We start from the raw sequence: 22,085 nt of genomic DNA, 5'->3' as shown, positions 1-22,085 counted from the left end.
TGCAGGTCAAAAGTCTAATCCTAAGTGATTGTACAATGTTCTGTTAATCCATATACAATTCAAATAAAATGTTGCTCCGGGTGAGGGTCGAACTCACAACCTCCGCATATCTTTTACCATTAGCCAACTGTCTATAAGTACGGCGCGCTAACCGATTGCGCCACCGGAGCTTACACTTTATTGCAAAATAGCATTAATATTAGGATTTTTTATTACGAATTAACACATCATACTCTTTAATATAAAGAAAATAGTAAGAAATAGGTAAGTACAAAAGTTTACATTGAAAATGTTTCATTACATTGAAATGCAGGTCAAAAGTCTAATCCTAAGTGATTGTAAAATGTTCTGTTAATCCATATACAATTCAAATAAAATGTTGCTCCGGGTGAGGGTCGAACTCACAACCTCCGCATATCTTTTACCATTAGCCAACTGTCTATAAGTACGGCGCGCTAACCGATTGCGCCACCGGAGCTTACACTTTATTGCAAAATAGCATTAATATTAGGATTTTTTATTACGAATTAACACATCATACTCTTTAATATAAAGAAAATAGTAAGAAATAGGTAAGTACAAAAGTTTACATTGAAAATGTTTCATTACATTGAAATGCAGGTCAAAAGTCTAATCCTAAGTGATTGTAAAATGTTCTGTTAATCCATATACAATTCAAATAAAATGTTGCTCCGGGTGAGGGTCGAACTCACAACCTCCGCATATCTTTTACCATTAGCCAACTGTCTATAAGTACGGCGCGCTAACCGATTGCGCCACCGGAGCTTACACTTTATTGCAAAATAGCATTAATATTAGGATTTTTTATTACGAATTAACACATCATACTCTTTAATATAAAGAAAATAGTAAGAAATAGGTAAGTACAAAAGTTTACATTGAAAATGTTTCATTACATTGAAATGCAGGTCAAAAGTCTAATCCTAAGTGATTGTAAAATGTTCTGTTAATCCATATACAATTCAAATAAAATGTTGCTCCGGGTGAGGGTCGAACTCACAACCTCCGCATATCTTTTACCATTAGCCAACTGTCTATAAGTACGGCGCGCTAACCGATTGCGCCACCGGAGCTTACACTTTATTGCAAAATAGCATTAATATTAGGATTTTTTATTACGAATTAACACATCATACTCTTTAATATAAAGAAAATAGTAAGAAATAGGTAAGTACAAAAGTTTACATTGAAAATGTTTCATTACATTGAAATGCAGGTCAAAAGTCTAATCCTAAGTGATTGTAAAATGTTCTGTTAATCCATATACAATTCAAATAAAATGTTGCTCCGGGTGAGGGTCGAACTCACAACCTCCGCATATCTTTTACCATTAGCCAACTGTCTATAAGTACGGCGCGCTAACCGATTGCGCCACCGGAGCTTACACTTTATTGCAAAATAGCATTAATATTAGGATTTTTTATTACGAATTAACACATCACACTCTTTAATATAAAGAAAATAGTAAGAAATAGGTAAGTACAAAGTTTACATTGAAAATGTTTCATTACATTGAAATGCAGGTCAAAAGTCTAATCCTAAGTGATTGTAAAATGTTCTGTTAATCCATATACAATTCAAATAAAATGTTGCTCCGGGTGAGGGTCGAACTCACAACCTCCGCATATCTTTTACCATTAGCCAACTGTCTATAAGTACGGCGCGCTAACCGATTGCGCCACCGGAGCTTACACTTTATTGCAAAATAGCATTAATATTAGGATTTTTTATTACGAATTAACACATCATACTCTTTAATATAAACTAAATAGTAAGAAATAGGTAATTACAAAAGTTTACATTGAAAATGTTTCATTACATTGAAATGCAGGTCAAAAGTATAATCCTAAGTGATTGTCATATCTGCTGTTTAAGCATAGACAATTCAAATAAAACCATTGCTCCGGGTGAGGGTCGAACTCACAACCTCCGCATATCTTTTACCATTAGCCAACTGTCTATAAGTACGGCGCGCTAACGGATTGCGCCACCGGAGCTTACACTTTATTGCAAAATAGCATTAATATTAGGATTTTTTATTACGAATTAACACATCATACTCTTTAATATAAAGAAAATAGTAAGAAATAGGTAAGTACAAAAGTTTACATTGAAAATGTTTCATTACATTGAAATGCAGGTCAAAAGTCTAATCCTAAGTGATTGTAAAATGTTCTGTTAATCCATATACAATTCAAATAAAATGTTGCTCCGGGTGAGGGTCGAACTCACAACCTCCGCATATCTTTTACCATAAGCCAACTGTCTATAAGTACGGCGCGCTAACCGATTGCGCCATCGGAGTTTACACTTTATTGATAAATAGCATTTATATTAGGATTTTTTATTACGAATTAACACATCATACTCTTTAATATAAAGAAAATAGTAAGAAATAGGTAATTACAAAAGTTAACATTGAAAATGTTTCATTACATTGAAATGCAGGTCAAAAGTCTAATCCTAAGTGATTGTAAAATGTTCTGTTAATCCATATACAATTCAAATAAAATGTTGCTCCGGGCGAGGGTCGAACTCACAACCTCCGCATATCTTTTACCATTAGCCAACTGTCTATAAGTACTGCGCGCTAACCGATTGCGCCACCGGAGCTTACACTTTATTGCAAAATAGCATTAATATTAGGATTTTTTATTACGAATTAACACATCATACTCTTTAATATAAAGAAAATAGTAAGAAATAGGTAAGTACAAAAGTTTACATTGAAAATGTTTCATTACATTGAAATGCAGGTCAAAAGTCTAATCCTAAGTGATTGTAAAATGTTCTGTTAATCCATATACAATTCAAATAAAATGTTGCTCCGGGCGAGGGTCGAACTCACAACATCCGCATATCTTTTACCATTAGCCAACTGTCTATAAGTACGGCGCGCTAACCGATTGCGCCACCGGAGCTTACACTTTATTGCAAAATAGCATTAATATTAGGATTTTTTATTACGAATTAACACATCATACTCTTTAATATAAAGAAAATAGTAAGAAATAGGTAAGTACAAAAGTTTACATTGAAAATGTTTCATTACATTGAAATGCAGGTCAAAAGTCTAATCCTAAGTGATTGTAAAATGTTCTGTTAATCCATATACAATTCAAATAAAATGTTGCTCCGGTTTAGGGTCGAACTCACAATCTCCGCATATCTTTTACCATTAGCCAACTGTCTATAAGTACGGCGCGCTAACCGATTGCGCCACCGGAGCTTACACTTTATTGCAAAATAGCATTAATATTAGGATTTTTTATTACGAATTAACACATCATACTCTTTAATATAAAGAAAATAGTAAGAAATAGGTAAGTACAAAAGTTTACATTGAAAATGTTTCATTACATTGAAATGCAGGTCAAAAGTCTAATCCTAAGTGATTGTAAAATGTTCTGTTAATCCATATACAATTCAAATAAATGTTGCTCCGGGTGAGGATCGAACTCACAACCTCCGCATATCTTTTACCATTAGCCAACTGTCTATAAGTACGGCGCGCTAACCGATTGCGCCACCGGAGCTTACACTTTATTGCAAAATAGCATTAATATTAGGATTTTTTATTACGAATTAACACATCATACTCTTTAATATAAAGAAAATAGTAAGAAATAGGTAAGTACAAAAGTTTACATTGAAAATGTTTCATTACATTGAAATGCAGGTCAAAAGTCTAATCCTAAGTGATTGTAAAATGTTCTGTTAATCCATATACAATTCAAATAAAATGTTGCTCCAGGTGAGGGTCGAACTCACAACCTCCGCATATCTTTTACCATTAGCCAACTGTCTATAAGTACGGCGCGCTAACCGATTGCGCCACCGGAGCTGACACTTTATTGCAAAATAGCATTAATATTAGGATTTTTTATTACGAATTAACACATCATACTCTTTAATATAAAGAAAATAGTAAGAAATAGGTAAGTACAAAAGTTTACATTGAAAATGTTTCATTACATTGAAATGCAGGTCAAAAGTCTAATCCTAAGTGATTGTCATATCTGCTGTTTAAGCATAGACAATTCAAATAAAACCATTGCTCCGGGTGAGGGTCGAACTCACAACCTCCGCATATCTTTTACCATTAGCCAACTGTCTATAAGTACGGCGCGCTAACCGATTGCGCCACCGGAGCTTACACTTTATTGCAAAATAGCATTAATATTAGGATTTTTTATTACGAATTAACACATCATACTCTTTAATATAAAGAAAATAGTAAGAAATAGGTAAGTACAAAAGTTTACATTGAAAATGTTTCATTACATTGAAATGCAGGTCAAAAGTCTAATCCTAAGTGATTGTCATATCTGCTGTTTAAGCATAGACAATTCAAATAAAACCATTGCTCCGGGTGAGGGTCGAACTCACAACCTCCGCATATCTTTTACCATTAGCAAACTGTCTATAAGTACGGCACGGTAACCGATTGCGCCACCGGAGCTTACACTTTATTGCAAAATAGCATTAATAGTAGGATTTTTTATTACGAATTAACACATCATACTCTTTAATATAAAGAAAATAGTAAGAAATAGGTAAGTACAAAAGTTTACATTGAAAATGTTTCATTACATTGAAATCCAGGTCAAAAGTCTAATCCTAAGTGATTGTAAAATGTTCTGTTAATCCATATACAATTCAAATAAAATGTTGCTCCGGGTGAGGGTCGAACTCACAACCTCCGCATATCTTTTACCATTAGCCAACTGTCTATAAGTACGGCGCGCTAACCGATTGCGCCACCGGAGCTTACACTTTATTGCAAAATAGCATTAATATTAGGATTTTTTATTACGAATTAACACATCACACTCTTTAATATAAAGAAAATAGTAAGAAATAGGTAAGTACAAAAGTTTACATTGAAAATGTTTCATTACATTGAAATGCAGGTCAAAAGTCTAATCCTAAGTGATTGTAAAATGTTCTGTTAATCCATATACAATTCAAATAAAATGTTGCTCCGGGTGAGGGTCGAACTCACAACCTCCGCATATCTTTTACCATTAGCCAACTGTCTATAAGTACGGCGCGCTAACCGATTGCGCCACCGGAGCTTACACTTTATTGCAAAATAGCATTAATATTAGGATTTTTTATTACGAATTAACACATCATACTCTTTAATATAAACAAAATAGTAAGAAATAGGTAAGTACAAAAGTTTACATTGAAAATGTTTCATTACATTGAAATGCAGGTCAAAAGTCTAATCCTAAGTGATTGTCATATCTGCTGTTTAAGCATAGACAATTCAAATAAAACCATTGCTCCGGGTGAGGGTCGAACTCACAACCTCCGCATATCTTTTACCATTAGCCAACTGTCTATAAGTACGGCGCGCTAACCGATTGCGCCACCGGAGCTTACACTTTATTGCAAAATAGCATTAATATTAGGATTTTTTATTACGAATTAACACATCATACTCTTTAATATAAAGAAAATAGTAAGAAATAGGTAAGTACAAAAGTTTACATTGAAAATGTTTCATTACATTGAAATGCAGGTCAAAAGTCTAATCCTAAGTGATTGTAAAATGTTCTGTTAATCCATATACAATTCAAATAAAATGTTGCTCCGGTTTAGGGTCGAACTCACAATCTCCGCATATCTTTTACCATTAGCCAACTGTCTATAAGTACGGCGCGCTAACCGATTGCGCCACCGGAGCTTACACTTTATTGCAAAATAGCATTAATATTAGGATTTTTTATTACGAATTAACACATCATACTCTTTAATATAAAGAAAATAGTAAGAAATAGGTAAGTACAAAAGTTTACATTGAAAATGTTTCATTACATTGAAATGCAGGTCAAAAGTCTAATCCTAAGTGATTGTAAAATGTTCTGTTAATCCATATACAATTCAAATAAATGTTGCTCCGGGTGAGGATCGAACTCACAACCTCCGCATATCTTTTACCATTAGCCAACTGTCTATAAGTACGGCGCGCTAACCGATTGCGCCACCGGAGCTTACACTTTATTGCAAAATAGCATTAATATTAGGATTTTTTATTACGAATTAACACATCATACTCTTTAATATAAAGAAAATAGTAAGAAATAGGTAAGTACAAAAGTTTACATTGAAAATGTTTCATTACATTGAAATGCAGGTCAAAAGTCTAATCCTAAGTGATTGTAAAATGTTCTGTTAATCCATATACAATTCAAATAAAATGTTGCTCCAGGTGAGGGTCGAACTCACAACCTCCGCATATCTTTTACCATTAGCCAACTGTCTATAAGTACGGCGCGCTAACCGATTGCGCCACCGGAGCTTACACTTTATTGCAAAATAGCATTAATATTAGGATTTTTTATTACGAATTAACACATCATACTCTTTAATATAAAGAAAATAGTAAGAAATAGGTAAGTACAAAAGTTTACATTGAAAATGTTTCATTACATTGAAATGCAGGTCAAAAGTCTAATCCTAAGTGATTGTCATATCTGCTGTTTAAGCATAGACAATTCAAATAAAACCATTGCTCCGGGTGAGGGTCGAACTCACAACCTCCGCATATCTTTTACCATTAGCCAACTGTCTATAAGTACGGCGCGCTAACCGATTGCGCCACCGGAGCTTACACTTTATTGCAAAATAGCATTAATATTAGGATTTTTTATTACGAATTAACACATCATACTCTTTAATATAAAGAAAATAGTAAGAAATAGGTAAGTACAAAAGTTTACATTGAAAATGTTTCATTACATTGAAATGCAGGTCAAAAGTCTAATCCTAAGTGATTGTCATATCTGCTGTTTAAGCATAGACAATTCAAATAAAACCATTGCTCCGGGTGAGGGTCGAACTCACAACCTCCGCATATCTTTTACCATTAGCAAACTGTCTATAAGTACGGCACGGTAACCGATTGCGCCACCGGAGCTTACACTTTATTGCAAAATAGCATTAATATTAGGATTTTTTATTACGAATTAACACATCACACTCTTTAATATAAAGAAAATAGTAAGAAATAGGTAAGTACAAAAGTTTACATTGAAAATGTTTCATTACATTGAAATGCAGGTCAAAAGTCTAATCCTAAGTGATTGTAAAATGTTCTGTTAATCCATATACAATTCAAATAAAATGTTGCTCCGGGTGAGGGTCGAACTCACAACCTCCGCATATCTTTTACCATTAGCCAACTGTCTATAAGTACGGCGCGCTAACCGATTGCGCCACCGGAGCTTACACTTTATTGCAAAATAGCATTAATATTAGGATATTTTATTACGAATTAACACATCATACTCTTTAATATAAACAAAATAGTAAGAAATAGGTAAGTACAAAAGTTTACATTGAAAATGTTTCATTACATTGAAATGCAGGTCAAAAGTCTAATCCTAAGTGATTGTCATATCTGCTGTTTAAGCATAGACAATTCAAATAAAACCATTGCTCCGGGTGAGGGTCGAACTCACAACCTCCGCATATCTTTTACCATTAGCCAACTGTCTATAAGTACGGCGCGCTAACCGATTGCGCCACCGGAGCTTACACTTTATTGCAAAATAGCATTAATATTAGGATTTTTTATTACGAATTAACACATCATACTCTTTAATATAAAGAAAATAGTAAGAAATAGGTAAGTACAAAAGTTTACATTGAAAATGTTTCATTACATTGAAATGCAGGTCAAAAGTCTAATCCTAAGTGATTGTCATATCTGCTGTTTAAGCATAGACAATTCAAATAAAACCATTGCTCCGGGTGAGGGTCGAACTCACAACCTCCGCATATCTTTTACCATTAGCAAACTGTCTATAAGTACGGCACGGTAACCGATTGCGCCACCGGAGCTTACACTTTATTGCAAAATAGCATTAATAGTAGGATTTTTTATTACGAATTAACACATCATACTCTTTAATATAAAGAAAATAGTAAGAAATAGGTAAGTACAAAAGTTTACATTGAAAATGTTTCATTACATTGAAATCCAGGTCAAAAGTCTAATCCTAAGTGATTGTAAAATGTTCTGTTAATCCATATACAATTCAAATAAAATGTTGCTCCGGGTGAGGGTCGAACTCACAACCTCCGCATATCTTTTACCATTAGCCAACTGTCTATAAGTACGGCGCGCTAACCGATTGCGCCACCGGAGCTTACACTTTATTGCAAAATAGCATTAATATTAGGATTTTTTATTACGAATTAACACATCACACTCTTTAATATAAAGAAAATAGTAAGAAATAGGTAAGTACAAAAGTTTACATTGAAAATGTTTCATTACATTGAAATGCAGGTCAAAAGTCTAATCCTAAGTGATTGTAAAATGTTCTGTTAATCCATATACAATTCAAATAAAATGTTGCTCCGGGTGAGGGTCGAACTCACAACCTCCGCATATCTTTTACCATTAGCCAACTGTCTATAAGTACGGCGCGCTAACCGATTGCGCCACCGGAGCTTACACTTTATTGCAAAATAGCATTAATATTAGGATTTTTTATTACGAATTAACACATCATACTCTTTAATATAAACAAAATTGTAAGAAATAGGTAAGTACAAAAGTTTACATTGAAAATGTTTCATTACATTGAAATGCAGGTCAAAAGTCTAATCCTAAGTGATTGTCATATCTGCTGTTTAAGCATAGACAATTCAAATAAAACCATTGCTCCGGGTGAGGGTCGAACTCACAACCTCCGCATATCTTTTACCATTAGCCAACTGTCTATAAGTACGGCGCGCTAACCGATTGCGCCACCGGAGCTTACACTTTATTGCAAAATAGCATTAATATTAGGATTTTTTATTACGAATTAACACATCATACTCTTTAATATAAAGAAAATAGTAAGAAATAGGTAAGTACAAAAGTTTACATTGAAAATGTTTCATTACATTGAAATGCAGGTCAAAAGTCTAATCCTAAGTGATTGTCATATCTGCTGTTTAAGCATAGACAATTCAAATAAAACCATTGCTCCGGGTGAGGGTCGAACTCACAACCTCCGCATATCTTTTACCATTAGCAAACTGTCTATAAGTACGGCACGGTAACCGATTGCGCCACCGGAGCTTACACTTTATTGCAAAATAGCATTAATAGTAGGATTTTTTATTACGAATTAACACATCATACTCTTTAATATAAAGAAAATAGTAAGAAATAGGTAAGTACAAAAGTTTACATTGAAAATGTTTCATTACATTGAAATCCAGGTCAAAAGTCTAATCCTAAGTGATTGTAAAATGTTCTGTTAATCCATATACAATTCAAATAAAATGTTGCTCCGGGTGAGGGTCGAACTCACAACCTCCGCATATCTTTTACCATTAGCCAACTGTCTATAAGTACGGCGCGCTAACCGATTGCGCCACCGGAGCTTACACTTTATTGCAAAATAGCATTAATATTAGGATTTTTTATTACGAATTAACACATCATACTCTTTAATATAAAGAAAATAGTAAGAAATAGGTAAGTACAAAAGTTTACATTGAAAATGTTTCATTACATTGAAATGCAGGTCAAAAGTCTAATCCTAAGTGATTGTAAAATGTTCTGTTAATCCATATACAATTCAAATAAAATGTTGCTCCGGGTGAGGGTCGAACTCACAACCTCCGCATATCTTTTACCATTAACCAACTGTCTATAAGTACGGCGCGCTAACCGATTGCGCCACCGGAGCTTACACTTTATTGCAAAATAGCATTAATATTAGGATTTTTTATTACGAATTAACACATCATACTCTTTAATATAAACTAAATAGTAAGAAATAGGTAATTACAAAAGTTTACATTGAAAATGTATCATTACATTTAAATGCAGGTCAAAAGTCTAATCCTAAGTGATTGTCATATCTGCTGTTTAAGCATAGACAATTCAAATAAAACCATTGCTCCGGGTGAGGGTCGAACTCACAACCTCCGCATATCTTTTACCATTAGCCAACTGTCTATAAGTACGGCGCGCTAACCGATTGCGCCACCGGAGCTTACACTTTATTGCAAAATAGCATTAATATTAGGATTTTTTATTACGAATTAACACATCATACTCTTTAATATAAACAAAATAGTAAGAAATAGGTAAGTACAAAAGTTTACATTGAAAATGTTTCATTACATTGAAATGCAGGTCAAAAGTCTAATCCTAAGTGATTGTAAAATGTTCTGTTAATCCATATACAATTCAAATAAAATGTTGCTCCGGGTGAGGGTCGAACTCACAACCCCCGCATATCTTTTACCATAAGCCAACTGTCTATAAGTACGGCGCGCTAACCGATTGCGCCATCGGAGATTACACTTTATTGGAAAATAGCATTAATATTAGGATTTTTTATTACGAATTAACACATCATACTCTTTAATATAAAGAAAATAGTAAGAAATAGGTAAGTACAAAAGTTTACATTGAAAATGTTTCATTACATTGAAATGCAGGTCAAAAGTCTAATCCTAAGTGATTGTAAAATGTTCTGTTAATCCATATACAATTCAAATAAAATGTTGCTCCGGGCGAGGGTCGAACTCACAACCTCCGCATATCTTTTACCATTAGCCAACTGTCTATAAGTACGGCGCGCTAACCGATTGCGCCACCGGAGCTGACACTTTATTGCAAAATAGCATTAATATTAGGATTTTTTATTACGAATTAACACATCATACTCTTTAATATAAAGAAAATAGTAAGAAATAGGTAAGTACAAAAGTTTACATTGAAAATGTTTCATTACATTGAAATGCAGGTCAAAAGTCTAATCCTAAGTGATTGTAAAATGTTCTGTTAATCCATATACAATTCAAATAAAATGTTGCTCCGGTTTAGGGTCGAACTCACAACCTCCGCATATCTTTTACCATTAGCCAACTGTCTATAAGTACGGCGCGCTAACCGATTGCGCCATCGGAGGTCACACTTTGTTGCAAAATAGCATTAATATTAGGATTTTTTATTACGAATTAACACATCATACTCTTTAATTTAAAGAAAATAGTAAGAAATAGGTAATTACAAAAGTTTACATTGAAAATGTTTCATTACATTGAAATGCAGGTCAAAAGTCTAATCCTAAGTGATTGTAAAATGTTCTGTTAATCCATATACAATTCAAATAAAATGTTGCTCCGGGTGAGGGTCGAACTAACAACCTCCGCATATCTTTCACCATTAGCCAACTGTCTATAAGTACGGCGCGCTAACCGATTGCGCCACCGGAGCTTACACTTTATTGCAAAATAGCATTAATATTAGGATTTTTTATTACGAATTAACACATCATACTCTTTAATACAAAGAAAATAGTAAGAAATAGGTAAGTACAAAAGTTTACATTGAAAATGTTTCATTACATTGAAATGCAGGTCAAAAGTCTAATCCTAAGTGATTGTCATATCTGCTGTTTAAGCATAGACAATTCAAATAAAACCATTGCTCCGGGTGAGGGTCGAACTCACAACCTCCGCATATCTTTTACCATTAGCCAACTGTCTATAAGTACGGCGCGCTAACCGATTGCGCCACCGGAGCTTACACTTTATTGCAAAATAGCATTAATAGTAGGATTTTTTATTACGAATTAACACATCATACTCTTTAATATAAAGAAAATAGTAAGAAATAGGTAATTACAAAAGTTAACATTGAAAATGTTTCATTACATTGAAATGCAGGTCAAAAGTCTAATCCTAAGCGATTGTAAAATGTTCTGTTAATCCATATACAATTCAAATAAATCCATTGCTCCGGGTGAGGGTCGAACTCACAACCTCCGCATATCTTTTACCATTAGCCAACTGTCTATAAGTACGGCGCGCTAACCGATTGCGCCACCGGAGCTTACACTTTATTGCAAAATAGCATTAATATTAGGATTTTTTATTACGAATTAACACATCATACTCTTTAATATAAAGAAAATAGTAAGAAATAGGTAAGTACAAAAGTTTACATTGAAAATGTTTCATTACATTGAAATGCAGGTCAAAAGTCTAATCCTAAGTGATTGTAAAATGTTCTGTTAATCCATATACAATTCAAATAAAATGTTGCTCCGGGTGAGGGTCGAACTCACAACCTCCGCATATCTTTTACCATTAGCCAACTGTCTATAAGTACGGCGCGCTAACCGATTGCGCCATCGGAGCTTACACTTTGTTGCAAAATAGCATTAATATTAGGATTTTTTATTACGAATTAACACATCATACTCTTTAATTTAAAGAAAATAGTAAGAAATAGGTAATTACAAAAGTTTACATTGAAAATGTTTCATTACATTGAAATGCTGGTCAAAAGTCTAATCCTAAGTGATTGTAAAATGTTCTGTTAATCCATATACAATTCAAATAAAATGTTGCTCCGGGTGAGGGTCGAACTCACAACCTCCGCATATCTTTTACCATTAGCCAACTGTCTATAAGTACGGCGCGCTAACCGATTGCGCCACCGGAGCTTACACTTTATTGCAAAATAGCATTAATATTAGGATTTTTTATTACGAATTAACACATCACACTCTTTAATATAAAGAAAATAGTAAGAAATAGGTAAGTACAAAAGTTTACATTGAAAATGTTTCATTACATTGAAATGCAGGTCAAAAGTCTAATCCTAAGTGATTGTAAAATGTTCTGTTAATCCATATACAATTCAAATAAAATGTTGCTCCGGGTGAGGGTCGAACTCACAACCTCCGCATATCTTTTACCATTAGCCAACTGTCTATAAGTACTGCGCGCTAACCGATTGCGCCACCGGAGCTTACACTTTATTGCAAAATAGCATTAATATTAGGATTTTTTATTACGAATTAACACATCATACTCTTTAATATAAAGAAAATAGTAAGAAATAGGTAAGTACAAAAGTTTACATTGAAAATGTTTCATTACATTGAAATGCAGGTCAAAAGTCTAATCCTAAGCGATTGTAAAATGTTCTGTTAATCCATATACAATTCAAATAAATCCATTGCTCCGGGTGAGGGTCGAACTCACAACCTCCGCATATCTTTTACCATTAGCAAACTGTCTATAAGTACGGCGCGCTAACCGATTGCGCCACCGGAGCTTACACTTTATTGCAAAATAGCATTAATATTAGGATTTTTTATTACGAATTAACACATCATACTCTTTAATATAAAGAAAATAGTAAGAAATAGGTAAGTACAAAAGTTTACATTGAAAATGTTTCATTACATTGAAATGCAGGTCAAAAGTCTAATCCTAAGTGATTGTCATATCTGCTGTTTAAGCATAGACAATTCAAATAAAACCATTGCTCCGGGTGAGGGTCGAACTCACAACCTCCGCATATCTTTTACCATTAACAAACTGTCTATAAGTACGGCGCGCTAACCGATTGCGCCACCGGAGCTTACACTTTATTGCAAAATAGCATTAATAGTAGGATTTTTTATTACGAATTAACACATCATACTCTTTAATATAAAGAAAATAGTAAGAAATAGGTAATTACAAAAGTTAACATTGAAAATGTTTCATTACATTGAAATGCAGGTCAAAAGTCTAATCCTAAGCGATTGTAAAATGTTCTGTTAATCCATATACAATTCAAATAAATCCATTGCTCCGGGTGAGGGTCGAACTCACAACCTCCGCATATCTTTTACCATTAGCCAACTGTCTATAAGTACGGCGCGCTAACCGATTGCGCCACCGAAGCTTACACTTTATTGCAAAATAGCATTAATATTAGGATTTTTTATTACGAATTAACACATCATACTCTTTAATATAAAGAAAATAGTAAGAAATAGGTAAGTACAAAAGTTTACATTGAAAATGTTTCATTACATTGAAATGCAGGTCAAAAGTCTAATCCTAAGTGATTGTAAAATGTTCTGTTAATCCATATACAATTCAAATAAAATGTTGCTCCGGGTGAGGGTCGAACTCACAACCTCCGCATATCTTTTACCATTAGCCAACTGTCTATAAGTACGGCGCGCTAACCGATTGCGCCATCGGAGCTTACACTTTGTTGCAAAATAGCATTAATATTAGGATTTTTTATTACGAATTAACACATCATACTCTTTAATTTAAAGAAAATAGTAAGAAATAGGTAATTACAAAAGTTTACATTGAAAATGTTTCATTACATTTAAATGCAGGTCAAAAGTCTAATCCTAAGTGATTGTAAAATGTTCTGTTAATCCATATACAATTCAAATAAAATGTTGCTCCGGGTGAGGGTCGAACTCACAACCTCCGCATATCTTTTACCATTAGCCAACTGTCTATAAGTACGGCGCGCTAACCGATTGCGCAACCGGAGCTTACACTTTATTGCAAAATAGCATTAATATTAGGATTTTTTATTACGAATTAACACATCACACTCTTTAATATAAAGAAAATAGTAAGAAATAGGTAAGTACAAAAGTTTACATTGAAAATGTTTCATTACATTGAAATGCAGGTCAAAAGTCTAATCCTAAGTGATTGTAAAATGTTCTGTTAATCCATATACAATTCAAATAAAATGTTGCTCCGGGTGAGGGTCTAACTCACAACCTCCGCATATCTTTTACCATTAGCCAACTGTCTATAAGTACTGCGCGCTAACCGATTGCGCCACCGGAGCTTACACTTTATTGCAAAATAGCATTAATATTAGGATTTTTTATTACGAATTAACACATCATACTCTTTAATATAAAGAAAATAGTAAGAAATAGGTAAGTACAAAAGTTTACATTGAAAATGTTTCATTACATTGAAATGCAGGTCAAAAGTCTAATCCTAAGTGATTGTAAAATGTTCTGTTAATCCATATACAATTCAAATAAAATGTTGCTCCGGGTGAGGGTCGAACTCACAACCTCCGCATATCTTTTACCATTAGCCAACTGTCTATAAGTACGGCGCGCTAACCGATTGCGCCACCGGAGCTTACACTTTATTGCAAAATAGCATTAATATCAGGATTTTTTATTACGAATTAACACATCATACTCTTTAATATAAAGAAAATAGTAAGAAATAGGTAAGTACAAAAGTTTACATTGAAAATGTTTCATTACATTGAAATGCAGGTCAAAAGTCTAATCCTAAGTGATTGTCATATCTGCTGTTTAAGCATAGACAATTCAAATAAAACCATTGCTCCGGGTGAGGGTCGAACTCACAACCTCCGCATATCTTTTACCATTAGCAAACTGTCTATAAGTACGGCGCGCTAACCGATTGCGCCACCGGAGCTTACACTTTATTGCAAAATAGCATTAATAGTAGGATTTTTTATTACGAATTAACACATCATACTCTTTAATATAAAGAAAATAGTAAGAAATAGGTAATTACAAAAGTTAACATTGAAAATGTTTCATTACATTGAAATGCAGGTCAAAAGTCTAATCCTAAGCGATTGTAAAATGTTCTGTTAATCCATATACAATTCAAATAAATCCATTGCTCCGGGTGAGGGTCGAACTCACAACCTCCGCATATCTTTTACCATTAGCAAACTGTCTATAAGTACGGCGCGCTAACCGATTGCGCCACCGGAGCTTACACTTTATTGCAAAATAGCATTAATATTAGGATTTTTTATTACGAATTAACACATCATACTCTTTAATATAAAGAAAATAGTAAGAAATAGGTAAGTACAAAAGTTTACATTGAAAATGTTTCATTACATTGAAATGCAGGTCAAAAGTCTAATCCTAAGTGATTGTAAAATGTTCTGTTAATCCATATACAATTCAAATAAAATGTTGCTCCGGGTGAGGGTCGAACTCACAACCTCCGCATATCTTTTACCATTAGCCAACTGTCTATAAGTACGGCGCGCTAACCGATTGCGCCATCGGAGGTCACACTTTGTTGCAAAATAGCATTAATATTAGGATTTTTTATTACGAATTAACACATCATACTCTTTAATTTAAAGAAAATAGTAAGAAATAGGTAATTACAAAAGTTTACATTGAAAATGTTTCATTACATTGAAATGCAGGTCAAAAGTCTAATCCTAAGTGATTGTAAAATGTTCTGTTAATCCATATACAATTCAAATAAAATGTTGCTCCGGGTGAGGGTCGAACTCACAACCTCCGCATATCTTTTACCATTAACCAACTGTCTATAAGTACGGCGCGCTAACCGATTGCGCCACCGGAGCTTACACTTTATTGCAAAATAGCATTAATATTAGGATTTTTTATTACGAATTAACACATCATACTCTTTAATATAAACTAAATAGTAAGAAATAGGTAATTACAAAAGTTTACATTGAAAATGTATCATTACATTTAAATGCAGGTCAAAAGTCTAATCCTAAGTGATTGTCATATCTGCTGTTTAAGCATAGACAATTCAAATAAAACCATTGCTCCGGGTGAGGGTCGAACTCACAACCTCCGCATATCTTTTACCATTAGCCAACTGTCTATAAGTACGGCGCGCTAACCGATTGCGCCACCGGAGCTTACACTTTATTGCAAAATAGCATTAATATTAGGATTTTTTATTACGAATTAACACATCATACTCTTTAATATAAACAAAATAGTAAGAAATAGGTAAGTACAAAAGTTTACATTGAAAATGTTTCATTACATTGAAATGCAGGTCAAAAGTCTAATCCTAAGTGATTGTAAAATGTTCTGTTAATCCATATACAATTCAAATAAAATGTTGCTCCGGGTGAGGGTCGAACTCACAACCCCCGCATATCTTTTACCATAAGCCAACTGTCTATAAGTACGGCGCGCTAACCGATTGCGCCATCGGAGATTACACTTTATTGGAAAATAGCATTAATATTAGGATTTTTTATTACGAATTAACACATCATACTCTTTAATATAAAGAAAATAGTAAGAAATAGGTAAGTACAAAAGTTTACATTGAAAATGTTTCATTACATTGAAATGCAGGTCAAAAGTCTAATCCTAAGTGATTGTAAAATGTTCTGTTAATCCATATACAATTCAAATAAAATGTTGCTCCGGGCGAGGGTCGAACTCACAACCTCCGCATATCTTTTACCATTAGCCAACTGTCTATAAGTACGGCGCGCTAACCGATTGCGCCACCGGAGCTGACACTTTATTGCAAAATAGCATTAATATTAGGATTTTTTATTACGAATTAACACATCATACTCTTTAATATAAAGAAAATAGTAAGAAATAGGTAAGTACAAAAGTTTACATTGAAAATGTTTCATTACATTGAAATGCAGGTCAAAAGTCTAATCCTAAGTGATTGTAAAATGTTCTGTTAATCCATATACAATTCAAATAAAATGTTGCTCCGGTTTAGGGTCGAACTCACAACCTCCGCATATCTTTTACCATTAGCCAACTGTCTATAAGTACGGCGCGCTAACCGATTGCGCCATCGGAGGTCACACTTTGTTGCAAAATAGCATTAATATTAGGATTTTTTATTACGAATTAACACATCATACTCTTTAATTTAAAGAAAATAGTAAGAAATAGGTAATTACAAAAGTTTACATTGAAAATGTTTCATTACATTGAAATGCAGGTCAAAAGTCTAATCCTAAGTGATTGTAAAATGTTCTGTTAATCCATATACAATTCAAATAAAATGTTGCTCCGGGTGAGGGTCGAACTCACAACCTCCGCATATCTTTTACCATTAGCCAACTGTCTATAAGTACGGCGCGCTAACCGATTGCGCCACCGGAGCTTACACTTTATTGCAAAATAGCATTAATATTAGGATTTTTTATTACGAATTAACACATCATACTCTTTAATACAAAAAAAATAGTAAGAAATAGGTAAGTACAAAAGTTTACATTGAAAATGTTTCATTACATTGAAATGCAGGTCAAAAGTCTAATCCTAAGTGATTGTCATATCTGCTGTTTAAGCATAGACAATTCAAATAAAACCATTGCTCCGGGTGAGGGTCGAACTCACAACCTCCGCATATCTTTTACCATTAGCCAACTGTCTATAAGTACGGCGCGCTAACCGATTGCGCCACCGGAGCTTACACTTTATTGCAAAATAGCATTAATAGTAGGATTTTTTATTACGAATTAACACATCATACTCTTTAATATAAAGAAAATAGTAAGAAATAGGTAATTACAAAAGTTAACATTGAAAATGTTTCATTACATTGAAATGCAGGTCAAAAGTCTAATCCTAAGCGATTGTAAAATGTTCTGTTAATCCATATACAATTCAAATAAATCCATTGCTCCGGGTGAGGGTCGAACTCACAACCTCCGCATATCTTTTACCATTAGCCAACTGTCTATAAGTACGGCGCGCTAACCGATTGCGCCACCGGAGCTTACACTTTATTGCAAAATAGCATTAATATTAGGATTTTTTATTACGAATTAACACATCATACTCTTTAATATAAAGAAAATAGTAAGAAATAGGTAAGTACAAAAGTTTACATTGAAAATGTTTCATTACATTGAAATGCAGGTCAAAAGTCTAATCCTAAGTGATTGTAAAATGTTCTGTTAATCCATATACAATTCAAATAAAATGTTGCTCCGGGTGAGGGTCGAACTCACAACCTCCGCATATCTTTTACCATTAGCCAACTGTCTATAAGTACGGCGCGCTAACCGATTGCGCCATCGGAGCTTACACTTTGTTGCAAAATAGCATTAATATTAGGATTTTTTATTACGAATTAACACATCATACTCTTTAATTTAAAGAAAATAGTAAGAAATAGGTAATTACAAAAGTTTACATTGAAAATGTTTCATTACATTGAAATGCAGGTCAAAAGTCTAATCCTAAGTGATTGTAAAATGTTCTGTTAATCCATATACAATTCAAATAAAATGTTGCTCCGGGTGAGGGTCGAACTCACAACCTCCGCATATCTTTTACCATTAGCCAACTGTCTATAAGTACGGCGCGCTAACCGATTGCGCCATCGGAGGTCACACTTTGTTGCAAAATAGCATTAATATTAGGATTTTTTATTACGAATTAACACATCATACTCTTTAATTTAAAGAAAATAGTAAGAAATAGGTAATTACAAAAGTTTACATTGAAAATGTTTCATTACATTGAAATGCAGGTCAAAAGTCTAATCCTAAGTGATTGTAAAATGTTCTGTTAATCCATATACAATTCAAATAAAATGTTGCTCCGGGTGAGGGTCGAACTCACAACCTCCGCATATCTTTTTCCATTAGCCAACTGTCTATAAGTACGGCGCGCTAACCGATTGCGCCACCGGAGCTTACACTTTATTGCAAAATAGCATTAATAGTAGGATTTTTTATTACGAATTAACACATCATACTCTTTAATATAAAGAAAATAGTAAGAAATAGGTAATTACAAAAGTTAACATTGAAAATGTTTCATTACATTGAAATGCAGGTCAAAAGTCTAATCCTAAGCGATTGTAAAATGTTCTGTTAATCCATATACAATTCAAATAAATCCATTGCTCCGGGTGAGGGTCGAACTCACAACCTCCGCATATCTTTTACCATTAGCCAACTGTCTATAAGTACGGCGCGCTAACCGATTGCGCCACCGGAGCTTACACTTTATTGCAAAATAGCATTAATATTAGGATTTTTTATTACGAATTAACACATCATACTCTTTAATATAAAGAAAATAGTAAGAAATAGGTAAGTACAAAAGTTTACATTGAAAATGTTTCATTACATTGAAATGCAGGTCAAAAGTCTAATCCTAAGTGATTGTCATATCTGCTGTTTAAGCATAGACAATTCAAATAAAACCATTGCTCCGGGTGAGGGTCGAACTCACAACCTCCGCATATCTTTTACCATTAACAAACTGTCTATAAGTACGGCGCGCTAACCGATTGCGCCACCGGAGCTTACACTTTATTGCAAAATAGCATTAATAGTAGGATTTTTTATTACGAATTAACACATCATACTCTTTAATATAAAGAAAATAGTAAGAAATAGGTAATTACAAAAGTTAACATTGAAAATGTTTCATTACATTGAAATGCAGGTCAAAAGTCTAATCCTAAGCGATTGTAAAATGTTCTGTTAATCCATATACAATTCAAATAAATCCATTGCTCCGGGTGAGGGTCGAACTCACAACCTCCGCATATCTTTTACCATTAGCCAACTGTCTATAAGTACGGCGCGCTAACCGATTGCGCCACCGGAGCTTACACTTTATTGCAAAATAGCATTAATAGTAGGATTTTTTATTACGAATTAACACATCATACTCTTTAATATAAAGAAAATAGTAAGAAATAGGTAAGTACAAAAGTTTACATTGAAAATGTTTCATTACATTGAAATGCAGGTCAAAAGTCTAATCCTAAGTGATTGTAAAATGTTCTGTTAATCCATATACAATTCAAATAAAATGTTGCTCCGGGTGAGGGTCGAACTCACAACCTCCGCATATCTTTTACCATTAGCCAACTGTCTATAAGTACGGCGCGCTAACCGATTGCGCCATCGGAGGTCACACTTTGTTGCAAAATAGCATTAATATTAGGATTTTTTATTACGAATTAACACATCATACTCTTTAATTTAAAGAAAATAGTAAGAAATAGGTAATTACAAAAGTTTACATTGAAAATGTTTCATTACATTGAAATGCAGGTCAAAAGTCTAATCCTAAGTGATTGTAAAATGTTCTGTTAATCCATATACAATTCAAATAAAATGTTGCTCCGGGTGAGGGTCGAACTCACAACCTCCGCATATCTTTTACCATTAACCAACTGTCTATAAGTACGGCGCGCTAACCGATTGCGCCACCGGAGCTTACACTTTATTGCAAAATAGCATTAATAGTAGGATTTTTTATTACGAATTAACACATCATACTCTTTAATATAAAGAAAATAGTAAGAAATAGGTAATTACAAAAGTTAACATTGAAAATGTTTCATTACATTGAAATGCAGGTCAAAAGTCTAATCCTAAGCGATTGTAAAATGTTCTGTTAATCCATATACAATTCAAATAAATCCATTGCTCCGGGTGAGGGTCGAACTCACAACCTCCGCATATCTTTTACCATTAGCCAACTGTCTATAAGTACGGCGCGCTAACCGATTGCGCCACCGAAGCTTACACTTTATTGCAAAATAGCATTAATATTAGGATTTTTTATTACGAATTAACACATCATACTCTTTAATATAAAGAAAATAGTAAGAAATAGGTAAGTACAAAAGTTTACATTGAAAATGTTTCATTACATTGAAATGCAGGTCAAAAGTCTAATCCTAAGTGATTGTAAAATGTTCTGTTAATCCATATACAATTCAAATAAAATGTTGCTCCGGGTGAGGGTCGAACTCACAACCTCCGCATATCTTTTACCATTAGCCAACTGTCTATAAGTACGGCGCGCTAACCGATTGCGCCATCGGAGCTTACACTTTGTTGCAAAATAGCATTAATATTAGGATTTTTTATTACGAATTAACACATCATACTCTTTAATTTAAAGAAAATAGTAAGAAATAGGTAATTACAAAAGTTTACATTGAAAATGTTTCATTACATTGAAATGCAGGTCAAAAGTCTAATCCTAAGTGATTGTAAAATGTTCTGTTAATCCATATACAATTCAAATAAAATGTTGCTCCGGGTGAGGGTCGAACTCACAACCTCCGCATATCTTTTACCATTAGCCAACTGTCTATAAGTACGGCGCGCTAACCGATTGCGCAACCGGAGCTTACACTTTATTGCAAAATAGCATTAATATTAGGATTTTTTATTACGAATTAACACATCACACTCTTTAATATAAAGAAAATAGTAAGAAATAGGTAAGTACAAAAGTTTACATTGAAAATGTTTCATTACATTGAAATGCAGGTCAAAAGTCTAATCCTAAGTGATTGTAAAATGTTCTGTTAATCCATATACAATTCAAATAAAATGTTGCTCCGGGTGAGGGTCTAACTCACAACCTCCGCATATCTTTTACCATTAGCCAACTGTCTATAAGTACTGCGCGCTAACCGATTGCGCCACCGGAGCTTACACTTTATTGCAAAATAGCATT

At 33.7% G+C, this 22,085-nt stretch overlaps 66 non-coding genes across 66 annotated transcripts; all 66 read right to left on the bottom strand.

The window, feature by feature from the left end:
* Positions 1 to 72: 72 nt before the first annotated feature.
* On the bottom strand, positions 73 to 170 carry Trnai-uau (transfer RNA isoleucine (anticodon UAU)). The gene is made up of 2 exons: positions 133 to 170; positions 73 to 108 (listed from the first exon to the last, which is right to left on the bottom strand). It is a non-coding gene; the product is annotated as a tRNA-Ile (tRNA).
* A 210-nt stretch (positions 171 to 380) lies between these two features.
* Trnai-uau (transfer RNA isoleucine (anticodon UAU)) lies at positions 381 to 478 on the bottom strand. The gene is made up of 2 exons: positions 441 to 478; positions 381 to 416 (listed from the first exon to the last, which is right to left on the bottom strand). It is a non-coding gene; the product is annotated as a tRNA-Ile (tRNA).
* A 210-nt stretch (positions 479 to 688) lies between these two features.
* Trnai-uau (transfer RNA isoleucine (anticodon UAU)) lies at positions 689 to 786 on the bottom strand. The gene is made up of 2 exons: positions 749 to 786; positions 689 to 724 (listed from the first exon to the last, which is right to left on the bottom strand). It is a non-coding gene; the product is annotated as a tRNA-Ile (tRNA).
* A 210-nt stretch (positions 787 to 996) lies between these two features.
* On the bottom strand, positions 997 to 1,094 carry Trnai-uau (transfer RNA isoleucine (anticodon UAU)). Its single transcript has 2 exons — positions 1,057 to 1,094; positions 997 to 1,032 (listed from the first exon to the last, which is right to left on the bottom strand). It is a non-coding gene; the product is annotated as a tRNA-Ile (tRNA).
* A 210-nt stretch (positions 1,095 to 1,304) lies between these two features.
* On the bottom strand, positions 1,305 to 1,402 carry Trnai-uau (transfer RNA isoleucine (anticodon UAU)). Its single transcript has 2 exons — positions 1,365 to 1,402; positions 1,305 to 1,340 (listed from the first exon to the last, which is right to left on the bottom strand). It is a non-coding gene; the product is annotated as a tRNA-Ile (tRNA).
* Positions 1,403 to 1,611: 209 nt separating this feature from the next.
* Positions 1,612 to 1,709, bottom strand: Trnai-uau (transfer RNA isoleucine (anticodon UAU)). The gene is made up of 2 exons: positions 1,672 to 1,709; positions 1,612 to 1,647 (listed from the first exon to the last, which is right to left on the bottom strand). It is a non-coding gene; the product is annotated as a tRNA-Ile (tRNA).
* Positions 1,710 to 1,920: 211 nt separating this feature from the next.
* On the bottom strand, positions 1,921 to 2,018 carry Trnai-uau (transfer RNA isoleucine (anticodon UAU)). Its single transcript has 2 exons — positions 1,981 to 2,018; positions 1,921 to 1,956 (listed from the first exon to the last, which is right to left on the bottom strand). It is a non-coding gene; the product is annotated as a tRNA-Ile (tRNA).
* A 210-nt stretch (positions 2,019 to 2,228) lies between these two features.
* On the bottom strand, positions 2,229 to 2,326 carry Trnai-uau (transfer RNA isoleucine (anticodon UAU)). The gene is made up of 2 exons: positions 2,289 to 2,326; positions 2,229 to 2,264 (listed from the first exon to the last, which is right to left on the bottom strand). It is a non-coding gene; the product is annotated as a tRNA-Ile (tRNA).
* Positions 2,327 to 2,536: 210 nt separating this feature from the next.
* Trnai-uau (transfer RNA isoleucine (anticodon UAU)) lies at positions 2,537 to 2,634 on the bottom strand. The gene is made up of 2 exons: positions 2,597 to 2,634; positions 2,537 to 2,572 (listed from the first exon to the last, which is right to left on the bottom strand). It is a non-coding gene; the product is annotated as a tRNA-Ile (tRNA).
* A 210-nt stretch (positions 2,635 to 2,844) lies between these two features.
* On the bottom strand, positions 2,845 to 2,942 carry Trnai-uau (transfer RNA isoleucine (anticodon UAU)). Its single transcript has 2 exons — positions 2,905 to 2,942; positions 2,845 to 2,880 (listed from the first exon to the last, which is right to left on the bottom strand). It is a non-coding gene; the product is annotated as a tRNA-Ile (tRNA).
* A 517-nt stretch (positions 2,943 to 3,459) lies between these two features.
* On the bottom strand, positions 3,460 to 3,557 carry Trnai-uau (transfer RNA isoleucine (anticodon UAU)). The gene is made up of 2 exons: positions 3,520 to 3,557; positions 3,460 to 3,495 (listed from the first exon to the last, which is right to left on the bottom strand). It is a non-coding gene; the product is annotated as a tRNA-Ile (tRNA).
* Positions 3,558 to 3,767: 210 nt separating this feature from the next.
* Trnai-uau (transfer RNA isoleucine (anticodon UAU)) lies at positions 3,768 to 3,865 on the bottom strand. The gene is made up of 2 exons: positions 3,828 to 3,865; positions 3,768 to 3,803 (listed from the first exon to the last, which is right to left on the bottom strand). It is a non-coding gene; the product is annotated as a tRNA-Ile (tRNA).
* Positions 3,866 to 4,076: 211 nt separating this feature from the next.
* Trnai-uau (transfer RNA isoleucine (anticodon UAU)) lies at positions 4,077 to 4,174 on the bottom strand. Its single transcript has 2 exons — positions 4,137 to 4,174; positions 4,077 to 4,112 (listed from the first exon to the last, which is right to left on the bottom strand). It is a non-coding gene; the product is annotated as a tRNA-Ile (tRNA).
* A 211-nt stretch (positions 4,175 to 4,385) lies between these two features.
* On the bottom strand, positions 4,386 to 4,483 carry Trnai-uau (transfer RNA isoleucine (anticodon UAU)). The gene is made up of 2 exons: positions 4,446 to 4,483; positions 4,386 to 4,421 (listed from the first exon to the last, which is right to left on the bottom strand). It is a non-coding gene; the product is annotated as a tRNA-Ile (tRNA).
* A 210-nt stretch (positions 4,484 to 4,693) lies between these two features.
* Trnai-uau (transfer RNA isoleucine (anticodon UAU)) lies at positions 4,694 to 4,791 on the bottom strand. Its single transcript has 2 exons — positions 4,754 to 4,791; positions 4,694 to 4,729 (listed from the first exon to the last, which is right to left on the bottom strand). It is a non-coding gene; the product is annotated as a tRNA-Ile (tRNA).
* A 210-nt stretch (positions 4,792 to 5,001) lies between these two features.
* Trnai-uau (transfer RNA isoleucine (anticodon UAU)) lies at positions 5,002 to 5,099 on the bottom strand. Its single transcript has 2 exons — positions 5,062 to 5,099; positions 5,002 to 5,037 (listed from the first exon to the last, which is right to left on the bottom strand). It is a non-coding gene; the product is annotated as a tRNA-Ile (tRNA).
* A 211-nt stretch (positions 5,100 to 5,310) lies between these two features.
* On the bottom strand, positions 5,311 to 5,408 carry Trnai-uau (transfer RNA isoleucine (anticodon UAU)). The gene is made up of 2 exons: positions 5,371 to 5,408; positions 5,311 to 5,346 (listed from the first exon to the last, which is right to left on the bottom strand). It is a non-coding gene; the product is annotated as a tRNA-Ile (tRNA).
* Positions 5,409 to 5,925: 517 nt separating this feature from the next.
* Trnai-uau (transfer RNA isoleucine (anticodon UAU)) lies at positions 5,926 to 6,023 on the bottom strand. Its single transcript has 2 exons — positions 5,986 to 6,023; positions 5,926 to 5,961 (listed from the first exon to the last, which is right to left on the bottom strand). It is a non-coding gene; the product is annotated as a tRNA-Ile (tRNA).
* A 210-nt stretch (positions 6,024 to 6,233) lies between these two features.
* On the bottom strand, positions 6,234 to 6,331 carry Trnai-uau (transfer RNA isoleucine (anticodon UAU)). The gene is made up of 2 exons: positions 6,294 to 6,331; positions 6,234 to 6,269 (listed from the first exon to the last, which is right to left on the bottom strand). It is a non-coding gene; the product is annotated as a tRNA-Ile (tRNA).
* Positions 6,332 to 6,542: 211 nt separating this feature from the next.
* Positions 6,543 to 6,640, bottom strand: Trnai-uau (transfer RNA isoleucine (anticodon UAU)). The gene is made up of 2 exons: positions 6,603 to 6,640; positions 6,543 to 6,578 (listed from the first exon to the last, which is right to left on the bottom strand). It is a non-coding gene; the product is annotated as a tRNA-Ile (tRNA).
* Positions 6,641 to 6,851: 211 nt separating this feature from the next.
* Trnai-uau (transfer RNA isoleucine (anticodon UAU)) lies at positions 6,852 to 6,949 on the bottom strand. Its single transcript has 2 exons — positions 6,912 to 6,949; positions 6,852 to 6,887 (listed from the first exon to the last, which is right to left on the bottom strand). It is a non-coding gene; the product is annotated as a tRNA-Ile (tRNA).
* Positions 6,950 to 7,159: 210 nt separating this feature from the next.
* Trnai-uau (transfer RNA isoleucine (anticodon UAU)) lies at positions 7,160 to 7,257 on the bottom strand. Its single transcript has 2 exons — positions 7,220 to 7,257; positions 7,160 to 7,195 (listed from the first exon to the last, which is right to left on the bottom strand). It is a non-coding gene; the product is annotated as a tRNA-Ile (tRNA).
* A 211-nt stretch (positions 7,258 to 7,468) lies between these two features.
* Positions 7,469 to 7,566, bottom strand: Trnai-uau (transfer RNA isoleucine (anticodon UAU)). Its single transcript has 2 exons — positions 7,529 to 7,566; positions 7,469 to 7,504 (listed from the first exon to the last, which is right to left on the bottom strand). It is a non-coding gene; the product is annotated as a tRNA-Ile (tRNA).
* Positions 7,567 to 7,777: 211 nt separating this feature from the next.
* Positions 7,778 to 7,875, bottom strand: Trnai-uau (transfer RNA isoleucine (anticodon UAU)). The gene is made up of 2 exons: positions 7,838 to 7,875; positions 7,778 to 7,813 (listed from the first exon to the last, which is right to left on the bottom strand). It is a non-coding gene; the product is annotated as a tRNA-Ile (tRNA).
* A 210-nt stretch (positions 7,876 to 8,085) lies between these two features.
* Trnai-uau (transfer RNA isoleucine (anticodon UAU)) lies at positions 8,086 to 8,183 on the bottom strand. The gene is made up of 2 exons: positions 8,146 to 8,183; positions 8,086 to 8,121 (listed from the first exon to the last, which is right to left on the bottom strand). It is a non-coding gene; the product is annotated as a tRNA-Ile (tRNA).
* A 210-nt stretch (positions 8,184 to 8,393) lies between these two features.
* Positions 8,394 to 8,491, bottom strand: Trnai-uau (transfer RNA isoleucine (anticodon UAU)). The gene is made up of 2 exons: positions 8,454 to 8,491; positions 8,394 to 8,429 (listed from the first exon to the last, which is right to left on the bottom strand). It is a non-coding gene; the product is annotated as a tRNA-Ile (tRNA).
* Positions 8,492 to 8,702: 211 nt separating this feature from the next.
* Trnai-uau (transfer RNA isoleucine (anticodon UAU)) lies at positions 8,703 to 8,800 on the bottom strand. Its single transcript has 2 exons — positions 8,763 to 8,800; positions 8,703 to 8,738 (listed from the first exon to the last, which is right to left on the bottom strand). It is a non-coding gene; the product is annotated as a tRNA-Ile (tRNA).
* Positions 8,801 to 9,011: 211 nt separating this feature from the next.
* Trnai-uau (transfer RNA isoleucine (anticodon UAU)) lies at positions 9,012 to 9,109 on the bottom strand. The gene is made up of 2 exons: positions 9,072 to 9,109; positions 9,012 to 9,047 (listed from the first exon to the last, which is right to left on the bottom strand). It is a non-coding gene; the product is annotated as a tRNA-Ile (tRNA).
* A 210-nt stretch (positions 9,110 to 9,319) lies between these two features.
* Positions 9,320 to 9,417, bottom strand: Trnai-uau (transfer RNA isoleucine (anticodon UAU)). The gene is made up of 2 exons: positions 9,380 to 9,417; positions 9,320 to 9,355 (listed from the first exon to the last, which is right to left on the bottom strand). It is a non-coding gene; the product is annotated as a tRNA-Ile (tRNA).
* Positions 9,418 to 9,627: 210 nt separating this feature from the next.
* Positions 9,628 to 9,725, bottom strand: Trnai-uau (transfer RNA isoleucine (anticodon UAU)). Its single transcript has 2 exons — positions 9,688 to 9,725; positions 9,628 to 9,663 (listed from the first exon to the last, which is right to left on the bottom strand). It is a non-coding gene; the product is annotated as a tRNA-Ile (tRNA).
* Positions 9,726 to 9,936: 211 nt separating this feature from the next.
* Positions 9,937 to 10,034, bottom strand: Trnai-uau (transfer RNA isoleucine (anticodon UAU)). The gene is made up of 2 exons: positions 9,997 to 10,034; positions 9,937 to 9,972 (listed from the first exon to the last, which is right to left on the bottom strand). It is a non-coding gene; the product is annotated as a tRNA-Ile (tRNA).
* Positions 10,035 to 10,552: 518 nt separating this feature from the next.
* Positions 10,553 to 10,650, bottom strand: Trnai-uau (transfer RNA isoleucine (anticodon UAU)). The gene is made up of 2 exons: positions 10,613 to 10,650; positions 10,553 to 10,588 (listed from the first exon to the last, which is right to left on the bottom strand). It is a non-coding gene; the product is annotated as a tRNA-Ile (tRNA).
* Positions 10,651 to 11,168: 518 nt separating this feature from the next.
* Positions 11,169 to 11,266, bottom strand: Trnai-uau (transfer RNA isoleucine (anticodon UAU)). Its single transcript has 2 exons — positions 11,229 to 11,266; positions 11,169 to 11,204 (listed from the first exon to the last, which is right to left on the bottom strand). It is a non-coding gene; the product is annotated as a tRNA-Ile (tRNA).
* Positions 11,267 to 11,477: 211 nt separating this feature from the next.
* Positions 11,478 to 11,575, bottom strand: Trnai-uau (transfer RNA isoleucine (anticodon UAU)). Its single transcript has 2 exons — positions 11,538 to 11,575; positions 11,478 to 11,513 (listed from the first exon to the last, which is right to left on the bottom strand). It is a non-coding gene; the product is annotated as a tRNA-Ile (tRNA).
* A 211-nt stretch (positions 11,576 to 11,786) lies between these two features.
* Positions 11,787 to 11,884, bottom strand: Trnai-uau (transfer RNA isoleucine (anticodon UAU)). Its single transcript has 2 exons — positions 11,847 to 11,884; positions 11,787 to 11,822 (listed from the first exon to the last, which is right to left on the bottom strand). It is a non-coding gene; the product is annotated as a tRNA-Ile (tRNA).
* Positions 11,885 to 12,094: 210 nt separating this feature from the next.
* Positions 12,095 to 12,192, bottom strand: Trnai-uau (transfer RNA isoleucine (anticodon UAU)). Its single transcript has 2 exons — positions 12,155 to 12,192; positions 12,095 to 12,130 (listed from the first exon to the last, which is right to left on the bottom strand). It is a non-coding gene; the product is annotated as a tRNA-Ile (tRNA).
* Positions 12,193 to 12,402: 210 nt separating this feature from the next.
* On the bottom strand, positions 12,403 to 12,500 carry Trnai-uau (transfer RNA isoleucine (anticodon UAU)). Its single transcript has 2 exons — positions 12,463 to 12,500; positions 12,403 to 12,438 (listed from the first exon to the last, which is right to left on the bottom strand). It is a non-coding gene; the product is annotated as a tRNA-Ile (tRNA).
* Positions 12,501 to 12,710: 210 nt separating this feature from the next.
* Trnai-uau (transfer RNA isoleucine (anticodon UAU)) lies at positions 12,711 to 12,808 on the bottom strand. The gene is made up of 2 exons: positions 12,771 to 12,808; positions 12,711 to 12,746 (listed from the first exon to the last, which is right to left on the bottom strand). It is a non-coding gene; the product is annotated as a tRNA-Ile (tRNA).
* A 211-nt stretch (positions 12,809 to 13,019) lies between these two features.
* Trnai-uau (transfer RNA isoleucine (anticodon UAU)) lies at positions 13,020 to 13,117 on the bottom strand. The gene is made up of 2 exons: positions 13,080 to 13,117; positions 13,020 to 13,055 (listed from the first exon to the last, which is right to left on the bottom strand). It is a non-coding gene; the product is annotated as a tRNA-Ile (tRNA).
* Positions 13,118 to 13,328: 211 nt separating this feature from the next.
* Positions 13,329 to 13,426, bottom strand: Trnai-uau (transfer RNA isoleucine (anticodon UAU)). The gene is made up of 2 exons: positions 13,389 to 13,426; positions 13,329 to 13,364 (listed from the first exon to the last, which is right to left on the bottom strand). It is a non-coding gene; the product is annotated as a tRNA-Ile (tRNA).
* Positions 13,427 to 13,637: 211 nt separating this feature from the next.
* On the bottom strand, positions 13,638 to 13,735 carry Trnai-uau (transfer RNA isoleucine (anticodon UAU)). The gene is made up of 2 exons: positions 13,698 to 13,735; positions 13,638 to 13,673 (listed from the first exon to the last, which is right to left on the bottom strand). It is a non-coding gene; the product is annotated as a tRNA-Ile (tRNA).
* A 210-nt stretch (positions 13,736 to 13,945) lies between these two features.
* Trnai-uau (transfer RNA isoleucine (anticodon UAU)) lies at positions 13,946 to 14,043 on the bottom strand. Its single transcript has 2 exons — positions 14,006 to 14,043; positions 13,946 to 13,981 (listed from the first exon to the last, which is right to left on the bottom strand). It is a non-coding gene; the product is annotated as a tRNA-Ile (tRNA).
* Positions 14,044 to 14,253: 210 nt separating this feature from the next.
* Trnai-uau (transfer RNA isoleucine (anticodon UAU)) lies at positions 14,254 to 14,351 on the bottom strand. The gene is made up of 2 exons: positions 14,314 to 14,351; positions 14,254 to 14,289 (listed from the first exon to the last, which is right to left on the bottom strand). It is a non-coding gene; the product is annotated as a tRNA-Ile (tRNA).
* Positions 14,352 to 14,561: 210 nt separating this feature from the next.
* Trnai-uau (transfer RNA isoleucine (anticodon UAU)) lies at positions 14,562 to 14,659 on the bottom strand. The gene is made up of 2 exons: positions 14,622 to 14,659; positions 14,562 to 14,597 (listed from the first exon to the last, which is right to left on the bottom strand). It is a non-coding gene; the product is annotated as a tRNA-Ile (tRNA).
* A 210-nt stretch (positions 14,660 to 14,869) lies between these two features.
* Positions 14,870 to 14,967, bottom strand: Trnai-uau (transfer RNA isoleucine (anticodon UAU)). The gene is made up of 2 exons: positions 14,930 to 14,967; positions 14,870 to 14,905 (listed from the first exon to the last, which is right to left on the bottom strand). It is a non-coding gene; the product is annotated as a tRNA-Ile (tRNA).
* A 211-nt stretch (positions 14,968 to 15,178) lies between these two features.
* Trnai-uau (transfer RNA isoleucine (anticodon UAU)) lies at positions 15,179 to 15,276 on the bottom strand. Its single transcript has 2 exons — positions 15,239 to 15,276; positions 15,179 to 15,214 (listed from the first exon to the last, which is right to left on the bottom strand). It is a non-coding gene; the product is annotated as a tRNA-Ile (tRNA).
* Positions 15,277 to 15,487: 211 nt separating this feature from the next.
* On the bottom strand, positions 15,488 to 15,585 carry Trnai-uau (transfer RNA isoleucine (anticodon UAU)). The gene is made up of 2 exons: positions 15,548 to 15,585; positions 15,488 to 15,523 (listed from the first exon to the last, which is right to left on the bottom strand). It is a non-coding gene; the product is annotated as a tRNA-Ile (tRNA).
* Positions 15,586 to 15,795: 210 nt separating this feature from the next.
* On the bottom strand, positions 15,796 to 15,893 carry Trnai-uau (transfer RNA isoleucine (anticodon UAU)). The gene is made up of 2 exons: positions 15,856 to 15,893; positions 15,796 to 15,831 (listed from the first exon to the last, which is right to left on the bottom strand). It is a non-coding gene; the product is annotated as a tRNA-Ile (tRNA).
* A 210-nt stretch (positions 15,894 to 16,103) lies between these two features.
* On the bottom strand, positions 16,104 to 16,201 carry Trnai-uau (transfer RNA isoleucine (anticodon UAU)). The gene is made up of 2 exons: positions 16,164 to 16,201; positions 16,104 to 16,139 (listed from the first exon to the last, which is right to left on the bottom strand). It is a non-coding gene; the product is annotated as a tRNA-Ile (tRNA).
* Positions 16,202 to 16,412: 211 nt separating this feature from the next.
* On the bottom strand, positions 16,413 to 16,510 carry Trnai-uau (transfer RNA isoleucine (anticodon UAU)). Its single transcript has 2 exons — positions 16,473 to 16,510; positions 16,413 to 16,448 (listed from the first exon to the last, which is right to left on the bottom strand). It is a non-coding gene; the product is annotated as a tRNA-Ile (tRNA).
* Positions 16,511 to 17,028: 518 nt separating this feature from the next.
* Trnai-uau (transfer RNA isoleucine (anticodon UAU)) lies at positions 17,029 to 17,126 on the bottom strand. The gene is made up of 2 exons: positions 17,089 to 17,126; positions 17,029 to 17,064 (listed from the first exon to the last, which is right to left on the bottom strand). It is a non-coding gene; the product is annotated as a tRNA-Ile (tRNA).
* Positions 17,127 to 17,644: 518 nt separating this feature from the next.
* Positions 17,645 to 17,742, bottom strand: Trnai-uau (transfer RNA isoleucine (anticodon UAU)). Its single transcript has 2 exons — positions 17,705 to 17,742; positions 17,645 to 17,680 (listed from the first exon to the last, which is right to left on the bottom strand). It is a non-coding gene; the product is annotated as a tRNA-Ile (tRNA).
* A 211-nt stretch (positions 17,743 to 17,953) lies between these two features.
* Trnai-uau (transfer RNA isoleucine (anticodon UAU)) lies at positions 17,954 to 18,051 on the bottom strand. The gene is made up of 2 exons: positions 18,014 to 18,051; positions 17,954 to 17,989 (listed from the first exon to the last, which is right to left on the bottom strand). It is a non-coding gene; the product is annotated as a tRNA-Ile (tRNA).
* A 211-nt stretch (positions 18,052 to 18,262) lies between these two features.
* On the bottom strand, positions 18,263 to 18,360 carry Trnai-uau (transfer RNA isoleucine (anticodon UAU)). Its single transcript has 2 exons — positions 18,323 to 18,360; positions 18,263 to 18,298 (listed from the first exon to the last, which is right to left on the bottom strand). It is a non-coding gene; the product is annotated as a tRNA-Ile (tRNA).
* A 210-nt stretch (positions 18,361 to 18,570) lies between these two features.
* On the bottom strand, positions 18,571 to 18,668 carry Trnai-uau (transfer RNA isoleucine (anticodon UAU)). Its single transcript has 2 exons — positions 18,631 to 18,668; positions 18,571 to 18,606 (listed from the first exon to the last, which is right to left on the bottom strand). It is a non-coding gene; the product is annotated as a tRNA-Ile (tRNA).
* Positions 18,669 to 18,878: 210 nt separating this feature from the next.
* On the bottom strand, positions 18,879 to 18,976 carry Trnai-uau (transfer RNA isoleucine (anticodon UAU)). Its single transcript has 2 exons — positions 18,939 to 18,976; positions 18,879 to 18,914 (listed from the first exon to the last, which is right to left on the bottom strand). It is a non-coding gene; the product is annotated as a tRNA-Ile (tRNA).
* A 210-nt stretch (positions 18,977 to 19,186) lies between these two features.
* On the bottom strand, positions 19,187 to 19,284 carry Trnai-uau (transfer RNA isoleucine (anticodon UAU)). The gene is made up of 2 exons: positions 19,247 to 19,284; positions 19,187 to 19,222 (listed from the first exon to the last, which is right to left on the bottom strand). It is a non-coding gene; the product is annotated as a tRNA-Ile (tRNA).
* A 211-nt stretch (positions 19,285 to 19,495) lies between these two features.
* Positions 19,496 to 19,593, bottom strand: Trnai-uau (transfer RNA isoleucine (anticodon UAU)). The gene is made up of 2 exons: positions 19,556 to 19,593; positions 19,496 to 19,531 (listed from the first exon to the last, which is right to left on the bottom strand). It is a non-coding gene; the product is annotated as a tRNA-Ile (tRNA).
* A 211-nt stretch (positions 19,594 to 19,804) lies between these two features.
* Trnai-uau (transfer RNA isoleucine (anticodon UAU)) lies at positions 19,805 to 19,902 on the bottom strand. Its single transcript has 2 exons — positions 19,865 to 19,902; positions 19,805 to 19,840 (listed from the first exon to the last, which is right to left on the bottom strand). It is a non-coding gene; the product is annotated as a tRNA-Ile (tRNA).
* Positions 19,903 to 20,113: 211 nt separating this feature from the next.
* On the bottom strand, positions 20,114 to 20,211 carry Trnai-uau (transfer RNA isoleucine (anticodon UAU)). Its single transcript has 2 exons — positions 20,174 to 20,211; positions 20,114 to 20,149 (listed from the first exon to the last, which is right to left on the bottom strand). It is a non-coding gene; the product is annotated as a tRNA-Ile (tRNA).
* Positions 20,212 to 20,421: 210 nt separating this feature from the next.
* Positions 20,422 to 20,519, bottom strand: Trnai-uau (transfer RNA isoleucine (anticodon UAU)). The gene is made up of 2 exons: positions 20,482 to 20,519; positions 20,422 to 20,457 (listed from the first exon to the last, which is right to left on the bottom strand). It is a non-coding gene; the product is annotated as a tRNA-Ile (tRNA).
* Positions 20,520 to 20,729: 210 nt separating this feature from the next.
* On the bottom strand, positions 20,730 to 20,827 carry Trnai-uau (transfer RNA isoleucine (anticodon UAU)). The gene is made up of 2 exons: positions 20,790 to 20,827; positions 20,730 to 20,765 (listed from the first exon to the last, which is right to left on the bottom strand). It is a non-coding gene; the product is annotated as a tRNA-Ile (tRNA).
* Positions 20,828 to 21,038: 211 nt separating this feature from the next.
* On the bottom strand, positions 21,039 to 21,136 carry Trnai-uau (transfer RNA isoleucine (anticodon UAU)). The gene is made up of 2 exons: positions 21,099 to 21,136; positions 21,039 to 21,074 (listed from the first exon to the last, which is right to left on the bottom strand). It is a non-coding gene; the product is annotated as a tRNA-Ile (tRNA).
* A 210-nt stretch (positions 21,137 to 21,346) lies between these two features.
* Positions 21,347 to 21,444, bottom strand: Trnai-uau (transfer RNA isoleucine (anticodon UAU)). The gene is made up of 2 exons: positions 21,407 to 21,444; positions 21,347 to 21,382 (listed from the first exon to the last, which is right to left on the bottom strand). It is a non-coding gene; the product is annotated as a tRNA-Ile (tRNA).
* Positions 21,445 to 21,654: 210 nt separating this feature from the next.
* On the bottom strand, positions 21,655 to 21,752 carry Trnai-uau (transfer RNA isoleucine (anticodon UAU)). The gene is made up of 2 exons: positions 21,715 to 21,752; positions 21,655 to 21,690 (listed from the first exon to the last, which is right to left on the bottom strand). It is a non-coding gene; the product is annotated as a tRNA-Ile (tRNA).
* Positions 21,753 to 21,962: 210 nt separating this feature from the next.
* Trnai-uau (transfer RNA isoleucine (anticodon UAU)) lies at positions 21,963 to 22,060 on the bottom strand. Its single transcript has 2 exons — positions 22,023 to 22,060; positions 21,963 to 21,998 (listed from the first exon to the last, which is right to left on the bottom strand). It is a non-coding gene; the product is annotated as a tRNA-Ile (tRNA).
* Between the last annotated feature and the right edge of the window lie 25 nt (positions 22,061 to 22,085).

The sequence above is a fragment of the Euprymna scolopes genome, chromosome 22 (assembly GCF_053919585.1).
Source record: "Euprymna scolopes isolate OS-2025 chromosome 22, ASM5391958v1, whole genome shotgun sequence".
In the NCBI taxonomy this organism is placed as follows: domain Eukaryota; kingdom Metazoa; phylum Mollusca; class Cephalopoda; order Sepiida; family Sepiolidae; genus Euprymna; species Euprymna scolopes.
This window is presented reverse-complemented; position numbering and strand designations above follow the sequence as displayed.